We start from the raw sequence: 25,789 nt of genomic DNA, 5'->3' as shown, positions 1-25,789 counted from the left end.
GCTTAAAGTCACTCCCTAGCCCAGGCTCCATCCCTAGCCCGCTCACATACCAGAGTTGTTATATCTGCAGGGTTGCTAGTAAAGACATCATGGGAGCACTTTGAATTTGGTGAACATCTTGGACCCCTGGAAGCTTATCCAGAAGGCAACACCAAAAGACCTCAGAGACAGAGCATTGCCCCCTCCTCGGGGTTGTCTCCTGCTTGATGCTGCTGCCTCAGAGTGCAGTGCCACATTCAGGGGCCCAGCATCCATCTGCTCAACACTGTGCAACTGAAGAGCCTCTTGGAAGACCATCAGGGTCACCCCACAACCTCCACGCCATGGAGACTGTGCCAGTTTTGGCCTCAACACTGCATAAAGGAGAAGTCTATGGTCAGCCAGAGCCAGCTGGACAAAGTTCTGTCTTCTGCTAAGCTCTCAGATGGTAACACTGAGCCCAGTTAATCAACTGTAGCATTCCACCCCAGAGTTGGCTGCTCTTAGGGGAAGAGGGAAATGATTTCTATATATAGGTCAGTAAGGGCTCTGGGAATGAAAGATGCTTTATATAAAAGTCCTCCTCTTTAACATACAGCATCAGCTGTGCTTTTCAGGAGGGGTTTGAGGTTTTTTGTCTTCAAATGATTTTTCCATGCACCAGCTGATCTGGAGTTATCTAAATGAATTTCCACAGGCATAAAGCTTAATCTGCTCTCTTTGCAGACTTCCATATATTTTTAATATGTCAAGCAGTGGAAATTTCTCAGACCGAGTCAAGGGAGCTATGAGGTTTACTGCTCTGGAAGATCAGAAATAGCTTATCCATCTAACAGACTTAAATATAATAGCAATGTGTAAGAAGCATTTGAAATGGGATGTTTAAAAACAAACAGGAGGTACAGAGCAGTCACCTAGATAATGATGTCTGTGCAAAATTGGGATTAGAACAGGCAGAACATTTTCCACCGATTTTTTAGTATTTTCCCCTCTACTTTCATAGAGACTCAGATTAAAATGTAAATCTGTTTTGATGAAAATAAAATTGAAGTCCTGAAGTGAAGGCTTTGTTTTCCCAGAAAGCAGACCATTTTTTATCCTTCCCATTCAGATTTTACATTGATGGTTGCTCATTTCCTTGCAGCAGTATCACCTGTGTTAAACTTTGCACAGGTCTTCTACACCAACAGCTCCTGCCTGCACCAGCTCCAGGAAGCAGAGCTCAGGGAAAGGTGTAGTGATGAGTAGAGCACACAAGAACTGGCTGTTTCTTCTAGGCTCTCCTGCCCCATCCACCAGGGACAGCGACATGTCAGACCCTACATTAGGACCCAGGATTTCTCCAAATGCCACCCCTCACTGAGACCATCCAAATAACATCACTGATGAAGAGCATAGAGGTGTTACAAGGCCATATCTCACAAGGGGAAGGGACAATTTCACACGTGCATTACTGAGCAATATGAATTTTCATACCACTGTCTTGGGAGATGCAAGTGAACAGAAAAGTCCCACAGGCTTTCTGCATGCTGCAGACAACAGCATTGGGCACACAGCAGACTGGTTGTCCCCTCTTCCAGGACTGGACCCATGCCCTATCAGAAACTGGAAGGGATGTTCTCCAAACAGGAGCAAGTCAAGTTTGCAATGACCAAGAGATCTCACGGCATAGCTCATTGTCTCCCACTTTGAGCAGCTCAAGTTTGGGTGCTAGAACAATTCAGCAGACACCTCTTGTGCAAACGAATCCAGTCTGGTGTAACGGAAAGAGGTGCCCTCTATGCACCTTTACCTCTCTCCTACCACATCTGGTAACCCGCTTCCGTGGAGACCTCCGCCATTGCATCAGTGTGCTACACAGCTTGCAGCAGCTCCTCTGCGGTGGGACAGGCCACTCCTTATTCAGGAGATCTGATGAAGACTGGATACCCATGGCATTAGTGGTGAGAGTCCACTGAAGTCTAGCAAAAGGTTCTCTTTTCTAAACCTAGAAGAGAAAAATAAACCTTCTCTTCCCTCAGAAGCCTGTAAGATTAGGATTTGCCTTGCCTAGCCATTGCCATGTAAAGTATAGCTGTCTCCACTTCAGGTTGGAGGTCCAATTGCAATTTTTTTTAATATTATTTTTTTAAATAGTCTATGGAAAGAAGTGTCTCCAGAGTGAGACTCATCTCAAAGAAGAATCCCACCCTAAATCCTTTGGAACCTATTTTACCTTATGAAATCCTAGTGAAATGGTCTAAATGGCCCAAAAATGATTAAGGAGGGTGACGGAAAGAGACACTGTAATTGCATTAGCCCCACCACCTGAGGAAACGAGGCTAAGAAAATCTACTCTAGCAAACAGAAGGGTGGAGTTTCTCTTCCACTGCCCAGGCCAATTTCAACACACAGAAATCCCACCCATGCTCTTTTGCTCACACAAAAAGCTTGCAGTATGCCTGCTGCCTCTCCAGGAAGGAAAGTGGGTGGAAAAATTACATCATGATTCAGTTTCTCCCCTCTTCTCCTTTTATTTAAAGACATTCGATGCTAGAAGGTGGAAGGAGCAGCCAGCATCAGTTACAGACAGCAAGGAGATGACAGCAGGGGAACTCCAACCAGAAACCATTCAGTTGCTTCATTATACCTACAATCAGAAAGGCTTGGGGAGACCTCACAGTTTCCCAGTAGATAAAGGGCAGCTACAAAGAGGGCAGAGGCTCTCTCTTCACAAAGAGCTACATGGAGAGGATAAGGGGCAACAAGTACAAGTTGCACCAGCAGTTGTGTCTTGACACAAGTGTGGATTTCTTGGTGTGGTGTTTTTTGGTTTTTTTTTTTTTTTTTACAGTCAGAGCAATCACTGGAACAATCTCCCACAGAACACAGTGGAATCCCCATCAGTGGAGGTTTTCAAGACACAACCGGGTAGGGTTCTGGATCATCTCATCTATGTTCCCATTTCCATGAAAGGTTGTACTGGATGATCTTTTGAAGTCACTTCCAACCTGGGCTTTTCTATGGCAAGACAAGTTACTGTCTCTAAAATCACCCATGCTGTTTCAAGCCCATCACATACCTCCTTCTTTGGCAACCTTCTGGAACAGGAAGGTCTGCTGCTCACAGGGGTCATCACTGCTCTTCCTTCCCTGCTTACAAAAGCTCTCTAAGCCAACCTGGTGAGAGTGAAAGGCTTGTCCTACATCAGTTTAAGTCACAAATACTTTCAGTGGCATTTGCTGGGTCCTGCCTACACCTTGCTGCTCCTATGCCTTCACTTGTTGCTTTTTGAGGTTGTGGAGAAGTAGTACTTCGTCTCTGAAGAACAACTTCAAGGGTCATTTTCACACACCTTTTGCTACAGGCCATGAATGATCCTCCAGACATCTCTTCCCACAGTGATCTCTGACCTTTGCCCACCTCCATTACAGGACAAAAAACTATTGTGTCCAAAAGCACTGGGAAGAGGAGCATTGACCAGATACTTTGTTAAGCCATAAACCTTGCTCTACCACAGTGAGGATCCAGCTGTACTTAAACACAATGACATATCCACTTCTTGGCATCTGAGTATTGATGACTGATAACAGTATGTCCAGGCTCCCAAACAACCGGGGTTTGCCAGCATGACAAAGGATTTTAACTGTTACTCAGGATCTCATCTGTTACCCTCAACCCTGCAGTCTGTATGGGATCACCCTTTGGTGAAATACAGGGTAAGAAAAAAAACATGGTCAAAGTCCAGCCTGTTGTTCGGTAGCCCAAGAACCTGCTCAGCTCCCCGCTCTGCCATAGACTGCCTGGAGATGTGCAGGCATTCACTTTCCTCACCTGCAAAAATGAAGCTGTAAAATCATCCTCTTGTCCATTTAACATGCTTTACCAGGACAGAATTTTATTCCCAAAGGGCTGCCGGGCATGTCCCACATACAGGTGCTCTGCAAAACCTCAGTCCCACACTGCAGACACTTTGGTAAGACAGCTGCTGTGCACAGCCCAGAAAAATGAAGCCTCTGTTCAAGTGAGGGCTGCATTCAGCTCAAGCAAAGAAGTTCCTTCCACAGATCCCCTCAAGACGTAATACCTCAGATGAGACCTCTTCGTTAGGACACTCCTCAAGCAACATTTCCTCTTGCAAGTCTTCTCTACTCATTTTTGGACTCCCAACCTAATGAGTTCCTGCCTGCTAAAATTACTCTGGTCTGTTTGCTGTGCCTCCAAGCGTAAAGGCTGGTGGGTATCTACCTCCAGAGCTCACAAACATGCAAGCAGGCCTGCTAACAAATTAGCCTTCCATCTTCCCTCCAGCCCAGCAATCAGACGGAAAAAAATGTTTTATGCATCAACCACTTGAAAGACTACAGATCACCTACAAGTATTTTTATTGAGGGAGTTTTGTTCTTGTTCCGAACTGTAAATACTTTATGTCTTCCAGGTGTTGGCTACTCAGCTGTAGATAGAGTGTGTTTTAGCAGCACACACAGCTGCAACACACAGGTGTGTGCAACTGGCAGCCAGCATGAAGTTAAACATCTGTTGGACTGGGAGAAACTGGAAGTCATTTTCTGTCCTAATGAAGATAGTTTCTTATTAAACTTGAAGCCATGGCATGAAGTTCTACAGGCCTGGAGCAAATTTGCATTTAGAAGCAATTCCTTTGCAAACTGTTTTGGAATCTAAATAATGGAAGACAGCAAGCAGCTGGAGGTGGAGAAGTGACAGAAAGCAGCACTGGAGAGCCTGTGCATGGCCCACAGACAGCAGTGTTCAGACACATGACTCACCACAAAGCTGCTCCATCGATGGTGAAGGACTGGGAGGTCTTGGCAAGGCCAGTGCAAGACACCAGGCAGCACAAGCTCAGCCCAGTCAAGAAATCAGGGCAAGGAAGAGAAGACTGTATCCACCTGTAGTTTTAAGAGGTGTTTAGAGGAGCATAGCAGATCTCACAGGTTGGAAGAGAGGTTAACCTAGAAGACAGCATTCACCTGTCCACTGGTATGTGCTGCATCACAGCACTCAAGAATGCAAACTTCTACTGGGAAACAGACCCATCCTCAGGCTGACTTTCTTTACCCATCTCTGAATAAAGTCTTTTCACACAAGCAAGGAAGGCAACCGTAACTTTGGCTCAAATCCTACATTCCCATTCCCCACCTTTTCAATTGATAAAATACTGTAGGAGCAAGGGGGGTCTGAACAGGCATTCAAATTTTAATGGCCAGAAGTTTGCACCAGCACTCTCCATTGATTTCACTCACATACCCTTTGAAATTATCTGGTACAGCAGCCATGAATTTAAGCGAACATTTATAACTGTTAGTATTTTTCCTCTGGGATTTCTATTAGTCCATCTTTTGGTTATCTTGGTTTGAGTTCAGCTGAGTCCAAAACAGTTTTGTACTCCTTCCAGTTAAGAGTTCACAAAATGCTTTAAAATCACTGTTCAGTCCTGGCTTGGGGTAAGAAGAAAATCAGTGCATTCACACACACATACTCCATTTAGGACCAGCTCAGCTCTGGGTTTGTCATTTACCATTTGTCATGACCAAAGGAAACCCTGGAGCTGATGCCACACCAGAGATGGCTCCAAGATGCTTCTCAGAATGCTGAAGAAATACGGCAAACAACAAAGTGCAAGGACCAAATCACCAGCTGATCTGAGCCAACACTGTTTCACAGGCTTCAGAGACTCTGCACAACAATACCCCAGCAAAGAAACATCGCTTGTTGAGTTCCCAGCCATGGACATACACCCCACCAGTCTCCCTCTGAGCACGCAGCTGAATAGCACTGCTAAGCTCACAGCCATTTGCTTCTTTGCTGGATTATTTTTCTCCAGTTTAGCACCAAGGCAGCTAAAAGGCGAGTCAAGCACCAGGGCCAACTGGGAATGTGTGGTGGGGATGGAGCAGCGATCATTTCAGATACATCAGACTTAGTCCAGAAAGGAAGAAGTTTAATAGCTGATAGCAGACAACCAAGAAACCCTACTTTGTTTCTAGCATTCCTTATAACTAAGTGGAAATTTGGCACCTAATTCTCCTCAGCAGGTAGCAAATACCTTTTACACAGCTTTGTATATGGTTTAATTCAACTGGGCAGCACTACCACAGAAAGGCGTAGCACTGTTTTTCACTGCCCCCAATTGTATTCACAGGACCAGTTTCGTCCCAGGTCAGTTCCCCAGTCTGGTTCACCACCCAGTGTCAGATATTTGTGCCATTGGAAAGGAACAAGCAGCCAGGGCAGGCAGTACTGCTTTTTTTGGCAGTGGCCCTGGTTTAATCACCATGTTAACTTACAGCCCAAGTCTTCTTTTGTAATAAAAATGAACCAATTCAAATTGCATGTAGAATTTTGACTATAGGAAAGCTAGCAGCAATCCTGCTTGCTGCCCAGAGCGGAGAGGCAGATTATTTTTTCAACTGGACTATTCAGTGAACATGTCTTTGAAGAATGAGTTCATTTCCTAAGGGGGGGGGAATCACTTATTGTCCATGGGCAACTAGCAGGTTAGAAACCTTTTGCTGTGCATCTTTCTTAATCCTCAAATTCATAGGTAAAGAGTGCTTAGCCTGTTCCTAGCAAAACTGGAATGAAATCAGTATATGAGTGAAAGATTTAATCACCTTCCAATAAATATTTTTCCTTTTGGAAGGGAAATTGCTTCTTACAGAAGTCCAATCTGTTCATTTCAAAAAATGTGTGAAAACAAACCCTTGGCCTTAATCTTTAAATTTCCTCAAGTTTAGCACTTTTCACAGTGCTCTTAATTAAAATTGGTTTGGTTTATATATGTACATTTCAGCAATAAACCAAGCTTTGGGTGCCTCCTCTGTAGTGGAAAATGGGCTACGATGGAGAGGGAACATCTGCAGGCCCTGGAGTCATCCAAGGCTTGGTTGCACATGGTTATTAAGATGTCACCCCTAAAATCCAGTGAACAGGTTAATTTCCAAAGTAAATGTTGGACAGGTTTGGACCACCTGAAGACAGAGGACCTGTTACCATTTTCTCCTCCCTCACTCCCTGTGATGGTTTCCACCAGCTCCACAGTGGGTGGAGAGTGTGCACTCACTGCTCCATGCATCACCACCTGGCAGGTGCACGGGGAAGCGTTCAGCTTCCCTGCTTTGCAGTACATCGTGTTCTCTCTTGAGGCTGGTTGACTGTAGACTGCTGGCTGGTTTTCCATTAGACCTGTGTGAGAGAGCTGGGTTTTCACTAAAAAAGCAATCTTTATTTAGACTAAGGTTATATTTCACACAAGAAGTATTGACTTTTTAAATAAGAACTCTAAAATGTTTTGAACCAGCTACCCACCACTCATATATGTGTTTTTTCTTTGCCCATTAACCAAGTAGGAACTCCTCCTCGCAAAGCTCATCATGTGAGGAGAGTCCCCAAAAGGGAGACAATCCTGCTGTGCGAAGGGCATGATCCTTCCTGGGAAATGCAGTCTGACCAAAGAAGACAGCCTATATAGCTAGAAGGGACTGAAGAAAATGCCTCACAGGTAGGAGTGGCAGCAGATGGCTAAGAAGCACAGTAGACATCGCATCATCTTGTACCTCCAGCACAGGATCCAACTTCCTGTATGCAGGTGTGCCCACACGTACAGACCATTTCCACCCCTCAACACAGCGGAAATTTTGTAGTATCTGATCTATAGTCAGGACTCTGCTGTAACTGGCTGTTGCTTGAACCGAAGGGCAAGACTGGTTTAAAATAAAATCCACGTTGCCCTAACATTTCCAAACAGATAGTGTTGCTACAGCCCTCAGAAGCAGCTATGGTCTTCATCTTGTGTATGAAGTCATTACCAAACTTTAATTAATATACAAATCCCACAAAGCAATGAAGCCTCACTTAGGTCACACTGCACAGTCTTAAACTCCAATAATTCAGCTTAATACATAACTTGCCATCAGAACCCATATTTGGCAGCAGTCTAAGCAGTGGAGAGGAGCCAGCATTTCTGGAGGGTAACCCAGGGGACCTCAGTGAGTGCTTTGCCTCATTCCAATAAGACCACAGGAGTCTGGACTCCTGAAGGTACCTTGAAGGCCCCAGAATGGGTGGCTCATACACGAGCACAAGGGTTTATCTGCACTGACACTTGAGACCAGCTTGCACAAGAAGGAGGTTCACACAAAAGCTGTACTGAGATAAAGCTCTTGCGGCACCAAGAGTTGCTGCTGTTGGTGTCCAAAGGAAAGCAGAAGCCAGCACCAGCCAGAACTCCTTTTGAAACCATGGGAGTCCCAGACAGAAGGCATTTCTTAGCTCAGAGATTAAACTCGGTCATCCCAGCTCCCAAACACATAACTGTAAGCTCCCCAGGGCAGGACCTATTTCTTCATTACACACCTGAGTATCACCAACACAGGGACTCCAGTTCCCAGTTTTGGTTCTGGATGTGTGCTACAGCAGCACTAACACTCAAAAGACAATTTGCCACTGGTTTGTGCCTGCCAAGAGGCAGACTCGTGACCATGCCTACCTCATACATGAAACAGGATCATAGCAGCACAGCCATGTTGTCTTAGCTGGGTCACAGCAGCTTGAAAAAAAAATAAGTATCAAGTAGATCCTTTGCCATGTATGCACAGCCAAGTTAGAAAGAGGAGTCCTGAAACGTTTGAGTGGATTATAATATATATGGGAAGACAAAGTGTTTCATTTTGTCACACTCACGTAAAATCTTTAGGTAGATCTTTTTCTTCTATTTAACCTAACGGGTTAAAGTCTTTCAAAAAGCTCTTAACATCTGATAATGGGGAGAGGTGATGGGGGAAACCAATTCTTCAGCAGAGAGAAGACTTGCCCTGTGGGTCAGGCTTAAAAGGTACCTCATATTTCTTCTTGTTCCTCACCAGGCCAAAAAATAAACTGTCATTTGCACTGTTCTCCTGGCAGGTCATTGTTTCTAATAACTGAATACCCTGGCAGTTAGTTACGTTTTGAACAGTATTTTAACAATCAACTGAGAGCAGTTATAGAACTCAAAAGTATGCTTCCAATATTCATTCTCTTCATTAAGAATAATAACCTTAAGAAATTTGACCTCAATTTAATAGAAAAATTATTTCATTAAGTTACTGACTGATGACTACAGCATACTTCTATTAGGATTCAGTAGTTTATCTAGCTTTGACCTAAGATAGTAGGGCTAAATTCAGTCTTCCCCCAGGCCTCCTAAGCTAGGTCAGAAAGTTTGTACCCAAAAGTCACATTGGGAACCTCACCAGGCATCCCTTAGTCCTGAGGATGCAAGGGGAGTCCACTGGGGCTAGGAAGTGCAGCACAAGTCATAAGTTACATCTGACCCTATGAGCTATGAGACATTAGTCTGCTCCTCCACAGGAGGCAATTTCATCCACAGCAGACCTTGTCTTCACACATATCATCCCCACAATGCCTGCATGAAGGTTTGCTGACATGTTTAAGGAGCTGGATGCTGATCACTGTAAAGGTGCCTCTCCGACACATGGAATACTGCCTCTCCCATCACCTCCCATGGTCAGAGCTTGGACAAGACCGCATGGACTCGTACAACCTCAGAAGCCACTCATACAGCCAAAGTACAACACAGTGAGAGGGCAAGGAGCAAAGCACTAGCTACAGTGAGCCAATATGTCTCATACTCCCTGAAGGACCAATAGCTGTAATGAGGAAGAGGAACAAACAAGAAAAGGAGAAGGCAACCAAGGAGACAATGCTACAGCACAGCAGCAACAAAGAAACAAGACTCAGGGGATGACAGGTTGGCAAAAGTGGGCAACCACAAATAGGGGAAGGAAAGGAGGAACAACAAGGCCTGCATATACAAGAGCTTGGGAATCATTGATACCCCATAGAACAGCTAGGTCCCTCTGCTACTGTGGCCCAGCAGTAATCACCATCAGGTTCCAGTGGCTTCCCCTGGGAAAGAAATTCAGTGTAAGGTTCAAATCTAGACAGCCAGAAGGTAGATACATACAAGTAAGACAGCCACCATAGACATTAGCTCAGAAGAGAGAGTTAGGGACTCCTCATTGCACCTCTGCAGAGTAGCTTAGGCTTAAAGCCCCCTCAACACGCTATTACCCCAAGAAACAAGGAGAACCCTTCAGAAGAAAAAGCTCTTACCTGTCTACTGCTCCTCAGAGCTCCTCCACTACCTTCCTCCCAGCACCCACCCTTCTTTAAAAGTGCTAATGATCAGCCACACCTTATATAGCCTCCCCGCCCTTCCACTTCTAATCACCTCTGGGACCATCAGGGGTTCATAGAGTTCAGCTGCTGAAGAGGGTTCATCTCCCATCCCTCTGTTTGCTGTTTTTTCTCCTTTTCTCCTTTGTTTCTTAGAGATGTTAGTATATTTATGATCTTTAAAATTGTCACCATTTAGCTGGTGTAAGATTGCTCTCAGAGCCCCCCTTCCTCATCCTAACACATTTTTAATGCAGCTTGGGTGCTCAAATAGCACTAGCAGAAATTGAACTTGAAGGTAGGTCAGCCCATGCCACCCACTATGTGCCCTCAGCTGGAGCCCATGTTGCCAGAGATGTTGTAGACAAGCAGAGCAGGGCTCAGTCCTGCCTGGGACTGCTGAGAGAGATTCTCCTTCCAAATGGAAATCCCAGGGGTTTCCCACTTCTTTTTGACCAGGGTTGAAGCAAAATGTTGAAATATAAAGTATCCTTCTGCAAAGGTGTCAATGGAGAGCTATATGCTGTTCCAGGCATTGTGTTTGCTGAGGTGAAGGAGGGACCGGAGGTTTCTGGGACAAGTACAAGACCTTGAAGCACTTCTGGGAGGTGTGGAGTAAGGGGATGGGGTGAAGACACAGAAGTTAACATAAACTACAGATAAAACGCTGATGTTCATTGCAATGCACTAAAAATGCTTGGCACTTCATTTTGAACCAATCTGCCTTCACCTCTGCAGGGAATAGAAGAGGGAAAAAATACTGCAACAGTGGTATTAAAAGACTATTTCATTTTAAAGCCATCTCTACCTGCCCTTTTTCTGAACCACTGCTACTTAGCAGCTGGTGTCAGCAGAATGGGACGATGCTTAAATCACAGTGAGTAGTGGGTTGGTAGGGACACAGGATCTGGTCCCTAGAAAATGGATGTTTAGTGCAAGACTGGGAGGGAATCAGAGAAGATGATCTGGCATCGTAAAATGCAGGAGTCAGCAGCAGCGAAGGAGAGAGTCAGCATGTGCCCAAGCAGCCATGGAGCTTCCTGCAGGAGGATGGGGACAAGAGTTAAGGAGTCATTCAATGTTTAGGCCCCATCTGGAGTCCTGTGTCCACTTCTGGGCTCCCTAGTTCAAGAAAGATGAGGAGCTACTGGAGAGGGTCCAGCGGAGGGCTACGAGGATGATGAGGGGACTGGAGCATCTCTCCTACGACGAAAGGCTGAGGGAGCTGGGCTTGTTCAGCCTGGAGAAGAGAAGGCTGCGAGGGGACCTTCGAAATGCTTCTAAATATCTGCAGGGTGGGGGTCAGGAGGATGGGGCCAGACTCTTTCCAGTAGTGCCCGGCGACAGGACAAGGGGCAACGGGCACAAACTGAAGCGGAGGAAGCTCCAGCTGAAGATGAGGAAGAACTTCTTCCCTCTGAGGGTGACAGAGCCCTGGCTCAGGCTGCCCAGGGAGGCTGTGGAGTCTCCTTCTCTGGAGATATTCCAGCCCCGCCTGGCCGCGGTGCTGTGCAGCCTGCTCTGGGTGACCCTGCTTGGGCAGGGGGCTGGGCTGGGTGACCCACAGAGGGCCCTTCCAACCCCTAACATTCTGTGATTCTGTGATTCTGTGGTGAGGCTGGCCGAGGTGAAAGAGAGGGACTGTGCCATGGAAGAGCCAGGAAAAAGCTTGAGAGTGGTGGAGAGAATCAATGACCAACTGAGCTGAAACGTTTGAAAAGATCACAGCTGAAAGGATGTGGATTTGATGGATGAGCAGGAGTTGGGCGAAGATGGGGCCAGGGTAAATGGGAGAGTCAGCAATTACAGCTGAAAGAGCAGAGTGAAGGGGCCTCTTCTTACGGTGCTTGAAGTCCTCCCACTGACTTACTCAGCACTCCTCATAAAGCACCCTGTGGGTAGGTGATGCAATTGAAAAGATAAAAGTCTGTAAGCAGCCTGTGTTAAAGGAGGTTTGTGAGTAAAGAGCTCAGCTTCCTGTTTTTAGCCCAGAAGATCCCAGGTTAGAGATTTAGGGATCCCTCTGGAAAACTTTACCTATCTAAACCAGTCCATCTCAATGCCTAGCTTTTGCTGGACTTTGAGGAGGGATCACAGATGTGGGAAGACCAAGGTGCCAGGGGGGTCTTTCAGTGAGAGCAGTCAACCCTTGGGCATTCGGGAAGTAAGGTGGCTGGGCTGAAACGGTAAAAAAGAGTTGTATCACAGTAGAAAGATTCTCAAGCTTTCTCAGGTAACTTCTCCACCCGTAAGTCAGTATCTCAACTAGCAGAGCATAATGGGCAGGAAGGCAAGTTAGATTTCTATTTATTTCCTTCAGAAAAAAGTGTTTAAGGCCAGACTGGATGGGGCTTTGAGCAACCTGGTCTAGTGGAAGGTGTCCCTGCCCATGGCAGGGGATTGGAACGAGATCATCTACAAGCTCCCTTCCAACCCAAACCATTCTATGATTCTAGGATTCTAGGAGACTACTCCAGAGGAACTTTACAAGTAGGACATGGCCCCCTGGTTATCCCTGGAGTTCACCCATGTCCACAAACCTGTTCTCAAGTGCCTCGTGCTCAATTAGGTGGAGCACAGAGCAGGACGGCGATGGCAGAAAGCCAGCAGATTTTCCTTGTCCCGTCACCGCACCAGCGGTCTCTCTCGGCTGCTGTTTGGAAAGGCTGTGCGCAGCGTGGAGACCTCCCTGGGGGCTTGACTCAGACGCTACCGTGTGGCATTTGGACAGCTCCAGCATCTGCAATGCCTCGGCACGGCCCTTTCCAAGGAGATAAATCTGCTGACTTTCCTCCTGCCTCATCCAAGTTCCAGGAATTCCTCTGCCCTCAATCGAGTTCCCATTCGCTCCCTTGTTTCTCTGTGAACCCAAAAAATAACCTGAACTGTTCCCAAAAATACCGAGCGAGCATTTCATCTGTCATTTAAAAAAATCCAAAAAAAAGAAAAAGGGATAAGCAAGAGCAACTAGAAATTACTTTAGATGCTGGTATTCTAGGTCTTGATGAGTAACACGCAGTCTGGCTAGCTGGGTGGCTTTTGAAGGCAGGTAAACCTATTAATATGTTTTTTATCAACTCATCTAATTTCCTTGACAGATGTGGGGGAAAAAAAGAAAAGAAAAAAAAAAAACAACTCCTTGATTTCTCACTCTGAGCCAGACCTGAAGGATGAGAAATCTCAAGCTTTCAATAAATGTTTTACATGGATAAAAACTCTATTTTCGGTTCTGCTGTGTAAAAACAAAAGAAAATGAATAACATTGTCCCTGTTGGAGTCATGCTTTGTTTCTCTTTTTTAATTCCTTTTCCTTTCCACACTGTGAAGGGAGCACGCCAGGGGTCAGGCACAGTTCAGAAATATATACAGTCCAGGCAGGATTTTACAATTCCCCTCAGCGGGAAGACTGGTTCTTCTCTGACTCCCAGATCCACAAATGAAATGAATTTCTTCCGTAATAACGAATGCTGGCCTGTTCCAATACCGAAATGGCATCAGTACAAGGTAGAAACAAATCCAAAGAAGATGGTCTTGAAATATCTGCTACTGCTTGTTATTAGATTTCCTGCACAAACTACAATCTTTCATTAAAAGTTTTATATCAAGGAACAGCGATTCACCAGCAGTTGTTTAACTACAGCTCAGCAAAATGCTCTAACTTGGCTTGCTTTCCCCCAAAAAGGAGATTAAAACAGAGGAGTTACTTCCTATAATGCTGAATAATGTTTGAGTAAAATAGTCTATGGCGGAATAGAGTAGCTCGTGTGATAGCCCAGGGCAGGAGCATATGAGGAGAGACAGACAAGTCTCCGTTTCATCTTTCTTCTCTCCCCAGTGTGAGACTCACTATTTCTATTCAGCCACTGGTAGAAGAAAGTCCAACAGCATCATCTGGACCTCAGTGAGATTTCCAGGAGTAGAGCAGAGCTCCAGGCCACTTGGAGGAGAAACAACTGGCCACAGTGGCATACCAGGAGAGCTGCTGGCAATGTGGTAGTGGAGGAAAAGGTGTCTACTTTTCCATCTGGGGATGCAGGTGGATGGGAATGGAAAGAAACAGCCCCTCAAGAATACCCATTTCTGATAAGAATGGTTCTGTGCTGGCCACAACTGGTTGAGGCTGGCACAAGACCCTTTGGCAGCCTCAACACCTTCCTGTGGGCATGGCAGCAGCCAGGCTCTGCTTGCTGTGGAGGCTGGAGACCAATCCCTTTCTCGTTGCTCCTTTGGTGGGGGTGATGTGGGCACCACATCCTCATTACCCCCCCTGCCTTGTTACCCTTCCTTACCCCTTCCCCTGAACCCAGCAGGACAGGTACCACTTGCGTAGCCTGGAGGCTTCCCAGCCGAACAGATGTGACAGCAAGGAGCTGGGGAGAGATGATAATTCAGCCGATTAGCAATCAAGGGCTGAGCCATGGCCCACCTACGGACTCACCACTGTCCAGCGTGCGGCCTCGGATCTCTTTCCAGCTGATACCATACATAGGCAGTCTATTTAAGAGAGTGCCTTTTGGATAGAGCCTGTTGGAATCTGTACTGTTTTTACTACTACTTCAGGCCAGTTTTTCTCAGTCTTGGCCAGCGGCCCTGATTTCCAGCCTCATATCACTCTGTAGTATTGTTTTATTTTATTCTCGGCAGCTGCTTGAGCTTCCAGGCAGGATAGACTGGAACTGAGTATTTTCCTGGAGAAGAACGAAGTATTTTCTGGGGTGGGTATTTGTTGTGCAGCCAGCCTGAGTTTCATCAGGAACAAAGAAATTAAAACCTCACACCAAGTTCTGCATTGCTTGGTTGTTGAGCTAGCCACCTGATGTGAAACAAGGGAAAAATGTGGTCTGCTGAAGATAGTCCCTTGCTCTCTCATCACTGCCCTATTTTTCTACCTTGACCAAGGCGTCACCCCTCCCTGGGCCACTACAATCCACAGGGCTCTCTCTGGCTCAGAGGGCATGTCTATATCGTGTTAATGAGCTAGCAGGGACATGTGTGCCTGGCATGCTGCCTGCCTCTCCTGTTAGAAACCTACCTCCAGCAAGCCCTGCTGCTGCATCCAGTCCTGAGCTGGCAGCAGCACGAGCATCTCTGCTTGTGTTCAGTTTTGTAACGTCACCATACCCTGAGCATGCACCGTTCGTGTGCTGGCACTCCTGCAAACCACGAGGAAGGGCTGCATCAACAAGGCTCATCAGCGAAGCTCAGTCTCCTTTATCCAGCCATTCACTTGCTCGCTGGCCAAGCAATGCGCTTGTGTACACGCGAAGAGGGTCAGGAGAAATGATGGTGGACCACTAGCTAAAGGGGTCACCATTTCAACAGCTCGTTGCTGTCCCCCCGAACCCAGCAAGCTCTCACCGTGAGCATTGATCCGTGGTGCAGACATCTCTGCCAGCTCCAGAGCACCCATGGGGAAATGTCCCAGGAAAATGATAAGCTTCCAGGAAGGAAACATGGACAGTGTGATCAGGCAGTGTTTGGCACCGCGCATCTACAGGAGAGGTTTAGTCTTGGAAGGAAGAAAGGAAAAATGTTTCAAGGACTGTTAGACAAAGTCATCGCCCTTCCTACAAGACACAGTACCTTGGGAATCTTGTGATTAACCTGTACTGGGAGATGCCTTCTGCTTAGCGGCTTTGGAGGCAGTGAAAAGAAATCCTAGATCCAGTTGCAACTGCAATGGGAATTTGGTGCCTGGAGGATAAATACCTATTTTCATTTTGGAAAGTAGACCGGGCTCACCCACAGACTCTGGCAAAGAGCTCCGTGGGAGCAGGGAAGGGGGTCAGGGCTTTGGTTTCGCGTCTCGTTGGAAATATGGCACGCACCCCTCATTCCTTCCCCTAGCAACATTTCGTTTCATGCTGACTTGGGGGAAGAGTATGGTCTCTTCCAGGCCAGCCCCGCTTTTCCTGCAGCATTGCGGGTTCTTCGCGGAGGTCGGCTGCCCAAGCAGTGGCAAAGAGGCCAAATCTCTGTAGGGGCTGCTGAGAACACAGCTGGAGGTGGCAAGGCTTGCAGACAAAAAGCAACTTGCTGACAACGTTCAGCTAACCGGGGAGGGGGGGGGAATTGGCCTTTTTTTTTCCTTCAAGCTCCAAGGAACTCCCTGTTCTTTGCACTCCAGAAGCTTCTGGCGTAGTAAAAAAAGTAGACCTGAAAGCCATGCATAGGAGCTGGAAAACAGAGGAACAGAAATGCAGGTGGGGGCCTGCATGTCTATTTCTTTACCTTCTGGAGAGTGCTTTCCATGTAGGGTCCTTGAGGGAGCTGCTAATGGTTGCGACTGAAGACAAGGCCGAGATGCCATTAGCAGCTTTTGCTGCAGCCTGGGAGAATGAACCCTTTCCCTCGAACCGGTGCCATGAACTTTTCCCAGAATGGCTGAGCTGGACAGGCAGTCTGGGAGCAGTAGAAACCTGGAGCCATCTCTCCTGGAGTGCATCCTTGCATGAGATGTGCTCCAGCAGACTCGAGCAAAGTCTGCTCTGCCTCAGCTGCCGCTGTGAAGAAGATTTTCATGACCAGGTCACACATTTTCTTCTCCACACTGCTCTTGCTTCTATATAATCCATATAAGCGCAAGGAAACGGAGCCATAAAGAAGTGATGTCAAACCCTTGCAGTCAACAGGCTCCATAGCTTTGCATGTGAGTTGAAAGCCATATCCTACTTCTTCTGTCAGAGGACTTCTGGAGACCAGTGCCTTCAGGAAGGCATGGAGACCAATTCATCATGCCCAAAGCTTGTCCTTCTCTGCAGCAAAGGATCTCTGAAAAGGAGCCAGTGTTGATACAGACACTCCTAGATGCCAAGCCAAAAGGTTTAAAACATTGTATGGTAAAAAATCAAGCTGGTGCTTTGTCTAAGTAGGGGAAATGGGAAGCCGTATGATGAGTATTTCATGGTTGTTTTCTGAATTTTCATCTTATTCATGGATGTAGCATGGGGCTATGCTGTTATCTGCACTTCCCAGTTCCACCCAGGGTCTAGTCTGAGATCTCTTTGTCCATCCTGGACAGGGTGGAGAGTTGGGCGCAGAGGAACCTGATGAAATTCAACAAGGGCAAACGCAGTGTCCTGCACCTGGGGAGGAACAACCCCATGCACCAGTACAGGCTGGGGCGGACCTGCTGGAGAGCAGCTCTGCGGAGAGGGACCTGGGAGTGCTGGGGGATGACAGGTCAACTATGAGCCAGCAGTGTGCCCTGGGTGCCAAAAAGGCCAATGGGATCCTAGGGTGCATCACAAGGAGTGTGGGCAGCAGGGCGAGGGAGGTTCTCCCCCCCCTCTATACTGCCCTAATGAGGCCTCATCTGGAGTCCTGTGTCCAGTTCCGGGCTCCCCAGTTCAAGAAAGATGAGGAGCTACTGGACAGAGTCCAGCGCAGGGCTACAAGGATGAGGAGGGGACTGTAGCATCCCTCCTACGAGGAGAGGCTGAGGGAGCTGGGCTTGTTCAGCCTGGAGAAGAGAAGGCTGAGAGGGGACCTTCGAAATGCCTCTAAATATCTGCAGGGTGGGGGTCAGGAGGACGGGGCCAGGCTCTTTCCAGTGGTGCCCAGCGACAGGACAAGGGGCAACAGGCACAAACTGAAGCGGAGGAAGCTCCAGCTGAACACGAGGAAGAACTTCTTCCCTCTGAGGGTGACGGAGCCCTGGCCCAGGCTGCCCAGGGAGGCTGTGGAGTCTCCTTCTCTGGAGATCTTCAAGACCCGCCTGGACGCAGTGCTGTGCAGCCTGCTCTGGGTGACCCTGCTTCGGCAGAGGGTTGGACTGGGTGACCCACAGAGGTCCCTTCCAACACTGCCATGCTGGGATTCTGTGATTCTGTAATCCAGATTTCTTTTTTTAGACATCTTGAACGGAATTCTGTTTCACATGTGTTAATATGAATGATTCCAGAGCAGATCTGGCAAAAAAAATAGCATTGCAACTTTTTACTATCAGATTAAACTTTTTAATATTGTTCACAAATAAAGAGAATTTTCTTTAAGTCCTCTTAAGGTAAGTATTCTCTAATTTGGTTAATAATGTTCACTGCAAACCAAAAACCAGATATCCAGCTTTCTTGTACAGAACTTCACTTCTTTAGCTTTTTACTTGCTGAGAATTCCCAGAAAACCCAATAATTCAATTTTTTTAAAAAAATCCACAAAAGATGTTTGCTGACAAAGCCATTTATCTCCAGGCAAATGAAATCTGACCTACCCAAGCCTTACGTGAAAGCAGCCTTTGACTCCATAATGAAGGCTAAAAGGGCTTTTGTTTAAAGAGCTACTTTTTCAAAGTGGTCTAGAAGGCTCATGTATCACTAGATTGGCCTGAAAATTGCTGCAGTGCCTTTGTAGCTGAGGTGGGTCTCGTGGTGCAAATGTGGAATCACTGTCTCTGGTGGATTGGGACAGATCCTTCCCTCGTCTACGTGCTGGGCGTTTCTGGCTTTCAGTTTTTATGATTTCTTCTCTGAAGCTGTAGACAAAACAAAACAGGTGGGACCCGACCCAAAAAATGAGATCATTGTCCTCCTCCGAGCTGGGGAACAGCATGGAGAGCCTTCCCTGTTCATGGCAGTGTGAGAGTTTCCTTCTGGTCCCTTCAGGCTGCCGCTGTGTCCAACATCTGCTGCACAGCTATAGAGATGTCTGAGTGGTCGAGGCTCAGGACTCTTCTTTAAAACTCTTTCAAAGCCATGCAGCCAGAGAAGCCGAAGCCTTGGGTACAGCTGGTAAGGCAGGCATGACCACCCCTCCTGGCCCTCTGGGTAGCACTGAATTCATGTCCCAGGTTGCCAGGAGAAGAAGAGACGCAAGGCAGAACATCTGCTTGTCCCTTGCAGTCAGAGCCTGGGGTGAAGTCCCACCTCCAGGACCGGATTTCAACATGCCAGATCCCCACAGGCTGGGAGGAAACCTCGGACTGAGGGTGTCCAGGCCTTCATCCAGATCAAGATGAGCCCAGTTGACTCCCCAAAAGGCCCTCCATTGCAGCTGAGCTAATCTCTGGTCTTCTGACAGGAGGGAACTGCAGAGGTCAGGGCACAAATCCATCCTGAGACCTTCCTGGTGCCTGGAGAGAAAAGCTTTAAGAGGGGGGAGATGGCAACAGGCAGCAAGCCAATCAACTGTTCAGCCCAGTGGAGATGACCGTATGGGCCAAAAGTTTCCCACTCTGTCTCGAGATAAAAGCAAATAAATAAGTACAGAAGTATCGTCCTTGTCCTCCATCAGAGACTGTGTTACCTGGACGGTGGGCCACGATGGGGAAGGGGACACCACTCAGCTCTAGGAAGGCCCATTTACCAGCAAGGTGTGTGTCTGTTCATGAGCACCAAGTAGCTTTGGCAGGAGCTCTACTCCTGACAGCTTTAAACAGAGCACAAAGAAAAGGCTGTTTAAAAAAAAAAGAAAAAAGTTCTTATTTTAAGAAAAGCAAGAAGAAAAAAATCTTCACATTTAAAACTCTTTTTATTGCCCTCATTGCTTAAGATAGCGTTACCATAAATCGACCCGACCATAACATTATTTGGAAACCAAAAGGATTACCACATCTATTAGAATATTTAAACCATATGTCTGGGGTTCAGAGCTCCCAGTCCCACAGCACACGCACACACTGGCCAGCAAGGCTTCTGCTCCTGTTGGCAGGGAGCTGCTAGCTCTTCACAGAGGGGAGGACTGTGTCCCTCTCTTGATGTGGCAAATTGGGCATTTCTTTGTTCTTTTACAGCAGCATTTAGCCAGGGACCACGATGCAATTTATCAATAATACCAAAGCCACAAAACTCCACCATCCTATTGCCAGCAGGAGCACGAAGCCTGCCGCATGTCACAAGGTGAGTGACTCCAAATTAAGAAGTGCAGGATGGGGAGAGATTGCGTAAATTCACCTGGCTCCTCAAAGTAGACCTGAGGTGGACCATTCCCCAGTGTCTGCCTTTGGGCATCCAAGTTATGATCAAAAAGTGTCTTGTCCTAAGGGAAGACCAAATTGGTTACGAGCAGAAAGCAGACAGAAGGTCTCTCAACGCATGTTTCCCCATGGATAATGGTTTTTTGGTCTCAGAGCCAGCAACAATCTCCAAAACACCTCACTCTCCTCCCTCCTTGGATGCAGTTCATAGTCTCTCAGTGATGTGCAGAGATCCTCCCAACAGAATGAGTGGATCTCCAGGAGACAAAGTCTGCTTCTTCAGCATCTCTTCCAGATGACTCAGGGGATTATGAAGCTCCAGATCCACCCAGCCACCCCTGCCTCTACAGAAGGATGGTAAATAGCCATAAACCCTCCGCCTGTCTGCACTGGTTCTGTATGGTGCCAGATCCAACAACGGCATGTGAAGAGCAGCTCCTTTGGAAAGAGGACAAATCTCTCTTGGAGTCCTTCTTCCCATAGCTGGTGCAGAGAGGTGGCCACATTCAAGTGGGATTTTTAGGCAGTGCCTTCAGCCTGCTGTGCATATTTTAACCCATCCTCTTTCAAAACTGGCTAACTGATTTATTTCACTTAAAAAAATTAAAATCTGCTTTCTTTTAGCAGGGTTGTTTTCAAATGACGTTATTTCTTAGACTGGCTTGAGACCATGTCCATACAAACACCTTCGTTGACATAGCCGGGGTAGGGAGAAATCAAGGATGGAGACCCTGTGGCACCCTGAGACGGTCTTCCCTACACAGGTGAGGAGAGATTTGCATCATGGCACCCGGGCACGAAGTCTAACCCACTGTGAAAAACACGTGAAGTGCAGCAGTAGGTAGGACTCAGGCTAGGGTGACATTCAGCGATGGTTGGTGGAAAGATGACACCGCCAGAGAGCAGGTAGGCAGTGGAAAGACAGTGAAACAGCAGGTTAGGTGAGCTAGAATTAAGCTATAAACATTGAACTAATATCCAAATGAGGTGAGTCAGCACATGTCTTCTTGATGCTCTGTTTCAATAGTCTATGAACCCGACATTTTTCAGCTATCTGGCCGGGACTTTTTCCCATCATCTACCCAAATCAGCATTTTTCTAGTCACCTTCCAGCAACATTGGTTCTTCTGTTTCTGAAAATTACATTCATTAAAAATAGGCTATCTTACACGCCAGGAAAAAGAAGATTTTACAGCAGTTTCCCTGGGAAATTCCAGCTGGAGGGGAACGACTTGAAGACAGGTTCATCCCTAATTGAGGATGGCCAAGCTATAAATCTCCCATCACTCCTGCTTAATGGTGATGTCCCCCACAAGAAGGATGCTCCAAATCAGGGCCACCATAGCTGGAATGGCTTCCCCAGCTGGGGTTGCTCTGTCAGCCAGTGTGGTTCCCAAGGTCAGGAAAGACCATCTGCTCCCAGCATTCCCACTGCAGCTGCCAAGGGTGAATGGGTCAAGGGAGGGCAGCTGGGTCCGAGGAGGGATGAAGTAGGTGAGGAGTAGGGTTTGGAAGAGAAAAACTGGAACACTGGCAGTGATTGGGAAAGCACAGTAGGACAGGGAACAGAAGGGCATTAAAACAAGGGCAGTTGGTGCTTTCAGGCACAGAGGTGAGTCAAGGGCTGGAAAGCAGATCTAAGGTGGTCTCCAGGTGAAGGCAACTGAATATCACAGAGGAAAAACAGATTCCTCTGATGGGAGAAATGGCTCCACACGTGCATTTGTAAACCTTCCTGAGGGACTCAGCACATCTCAAACATATACCAAGTCTGTTAGAAGGTGGCTGGCACACTGCAGTGGAGACAAGAAGGACTGGTCAGGAGCACCCCCATCCTCCCCTCCCAAGGCTGCCCTTTAAAAAACACTAAGAGAAGTCCATGAAATGGTCCCCAGTGCTTGAGCATGTGGGAAATTTGTTGCCAGCCCACTTTGTCTCAGCCCCAAGGTAGAACATAGGCATCTTCTCTCATTTCCTTTTTATATCTGTCTTCGCTTTAGCTACTTGGAGCCAAAACAGTCTCATCTGCAAAGTACAAGTATCTGGATGGCTGTGCCATGGGGCCCAGAGAGGGAACCCCTTGGAGAAGCTCTGAGGGGACAAAGGGCTCTGCATTCAACAGGGTTATGCTCAATCCACCTGTCCAGCACCCGTGGGCTACCTTCTGCCATGATACAGGATCTTTGAGGCATGTCCACACATCCAGATCTCAGCAGGCGATGGGAAATTGTGCCTCAGAGTCATCTTGACTCCATTTGTCACCCCAGGAGGATTTTTCTTCCAGGATTAACTGGAGGGGGTCTTATCTTCCATCAGCCTCCAAGACTTTTTCCAGGGTTCCCTCCAGCGTGTCAAGTAAACTGAGAGTGTCCTACTGGGGTGGAAACCGTCTTGAGGGGGGAAATGGAGAGATGCTTGAACAGGCTGAGGTGGAGGGATTTTCCAGTCAGGGTACAAGCTGGGGGTGGGGATAATATTATATCAGGAGCTGCCTCATCTTCAGGAGCTTGGTGTCAGGCTGATCTGTCCGGCTCTTGTCAAGTGCTGGTTAATAATGACAGCCCTGGATGGGGCTGGGGGGCTCTGGCTGTCCCAGTTAACACAGGCTGGAAAGAGCTGGAAGGTGAGCCCAGGGCTGTGGCTCCACGTAGGGTTCAGCCTCCAGCTCTGGCCTGAGCGTGATTTCTGCCTCATCTGCAATGGAAGGGCTCCCTCTGCTGCAACCAGGAATCCTCTCTGCCTCTTGCTTTTTTCCTCCTTTTCTTTTTTCCTTTCTCCTCCAGGAAAAGCATCTTGGTTGCCACGCACATTTTTCCTTCAGAGCGGAGGACAGGACCCACCCCGACTTCTTCTTCAGAGTCAAAAAACCCCCATTTCCTTGTCCCGTGCTCTCCGCTGAAATATCCTGCACATCCATGGCCACCCATAGAGAGACCAAAATCCCAGGAAAGTTTCCTCAGGAGAGCAGGACAGCGATCACCCACTTCAGAGAGGGTGACCAAGCCTCGCAGCCCTGTGCTTTGACACCGTCCAGTTAATTGTGGTCGTGTCCAGTGGGATGACAGCCCAAGAAACATCCCAGTGCCTGGGCACCAAACCCAGCACCCCACATTGCTCTCACCCCAGTCCTTTTTCTAACTAGGACTGGACCCTTTCCCTCTGTGTGGAGGCGGAGGGAAACTCTGGAGAGGAGCTTTGGGATGGGGCACGTGGCAGAGCTGCTTCGTTTGCCACGAGACCTCCACCAAGGGCAATCTGCAGCTCAGGGTGCTGCTTGCCCTCTGAACAGGTAGTTGTCTCAGGTTTTTATGGGCTGGAGGGACAAGAGAAGGGGCTGAATTCTGCTTCCATGGACCTGGCAAAAGGTCATTGAATAGATGTGGCCAGAAGATGCCAGAAGGCTAGAAAGAGCCAGGAACAGGCTTCTTGCTCTACCACCTCTCCATCGCTACATATCATAGAATCATAGAATCATAGAAAGTTTTGGGTCGGAAGGGACCCCTAAAGGTCACCTAGTCCAACCCCCCCGCAGCGAGCAGGGACACCACTAAGTAGATCAGGGTGCTCAGAGCCCTGTCCAACCTGGTCTGGAATGTTTCCAGGGATGGGGCCTCCACTACCTCTCTGGGCAACCCGTTCCAGTGTTTCACCACCCTCATTGTAAAGAATTTCTTCCTTATATCTAGCCTAAACCTACCCTGTTTTAGTTTAAAACCATTACCCCTCGTCCTGTCACTGTTGTCTCTACTAAAAAGATTGTCCCCATCTTTCCTATAGGCTCCCTTTAAGTACTGAAAGGCTGCAATCAGGTCTCCCCGCAGCCTTCTCTTCTCCAGGCTGAACAAGCCCAACTCTCTCAGCCTGTCCTCATAGGAGAGGTGCTCCAGCCCTCAGATCATTTTTGTAGCCCTCTTTACCTGAACAGAAACGGGATGCTGTTCCCCTGACACCAAGCCAGGCAGGCATCAGCCCTCGAGCTCCTCACCCATCCGACTCCTGAAGTGCAACCAGGGCAGAGCCATGCCTGCAGCCCAACACTCGCCAGCGGGTTTCCACCCATCAGCAGGGTGTGGGTCGCTCCCCTGCTCTCAGGTCCTCCCTTCCCCAGCAATCGTTGCGTTGCTTTGCTAAACGCCGTAGGCAGAGGTGGCTGCGCAGCAGCGCTGGGCAAAGGACACTCTCGTGAAATAGCAGGGGAACGGGGCCTGCGAGGCGACCGGGATCAAAGGTGCGCTGCAATATAGCAGCTGCTCCGACGGATGTCTTACAGATGTGGAGGGGCACAGCTCCTTCCAGGGCTAATTCGTCTTTCGCTCACAAAACCGATCTGGCAAGGGAGGATTTGAAAGTTCCCACATGATTTTTTGTTTGTTTCATCTTTTCCTGCCCTTTTTTTTTTTTTTTTTTTTTTTAATTAAGTTTCTCGTGATTGCAAAACCAAATGTGAAAACCTGTAAGTTTGGATAGCCCTAGGGAAAGGAGCACTCAGAAAGTTCTCGGCAAAATTATAATTCCCGCTTCACTTGTGCAGTGAGAAAATGTGCTGGATGTGAACAAGTTGTGAACAAGTTGCATGTATTAATTATGGCTATAGATGGCACCATGATTTAAAAAGACAGGAATGGAATAATTGCCTTTAATGTCACTGGAAGGGAGAAAATGGCTCTGAGGTGGATCCCAGTGCAATCACAACCTTACATAACCTTAAATAATGTTTAATAACTATTTAATGAATTATTTAATAATTGTACATAAGTATTTTTGAACTGGTTTTCTAAGGAGATGAATCTTGGGCTGTATCTTTGGCTAATTTTGCATTTGCCGACGAGCTGGCTGAGTGGATAGGGGTGTGAAAATCTTGATTTGACTGTAGGCTAAGGTAGCAGCTGTCTCCGTCTACGGGAAGGGAAGGAAATACCAGTTCAAAGAGCCATGTGATGAAGCTTGGACCTGGAGGGGCAAACCAACCAGAGCTGGTGCCAGACTGAGGACACTGATGCATGCAAGACACATATCTTTGTCTAACAGAGCAATAACTGGGCAGAACCAGAGGACTAAGGATATTTTTAGCGTCACCCTCCACACTCTGGCCAGCCAGTCCCTACACAGGGGTGAACCTCATGGTCTCTTTTTCACAGAAGGACAAGGAAATGACTCAGTCCTGAGTGGTCAGCTTGCCTCCCCTGTCCCCAGTCCCCACATTGCATCCTAGCTCCATGCCTCTGTCTCTTCCCTTAGTCTGCATTCACTATTCCCCTTGTTTTTCAGCCTGGCAGAAAGAGCAGTTCTTGGCTGGGCCATGGTGCATGAACCTCCTTATGGCTTGAATTCATCTGTCCAAAGCTACCTGAGAAGGGGGCTGTGCTGGGAGACCTGAATGGGCGCTTGCTTTTCGCTGGCCAAGGGGAGAACTCCAGTTTGGCAGAGCTGCCAAATCCATAACCAAATGCAGTGGAAAACAGCAGCAGTGAAAGACCCAAAGCTCCCTCCAGCTTCTGAAGCTCCTTTCTTGGCAGTATCCAGCCATCTCAGCATCCTTCCTCGGGAAATGGACTTCACATTCCAGCCACGCATCTCTAGACTTACAGGGATATTTTGGTTTTCTCAGACACAGCTGTGCCTCTCCCATTTTATGCACCCCTTTCCTCCTACCCCTTCCCTCCCAGACCTTCCTCTTGCTGGAAAGCCCAATTTGCTTCAGGGAATGCAAACAGAAACTCA

Source organism: Opisthocomus hoazin, chromosome 5 (assembly GCF_030867145.1).
Source record: "Opisthocomus hoazin isolate bOpiHoa1 chromosome 5, bOpiHoa1.hap1, whole genome shotgun sequence".
Taxonomy (NCBI): Eukaryota; Metazoa; Chordata; class Aves; order Opisthocomiformes; family Opisthocomidae; genus Opisthocomus; species Opisthocomus hoazin.
This window is presented reverse-complemented; position numbering follows the sequence as displayed.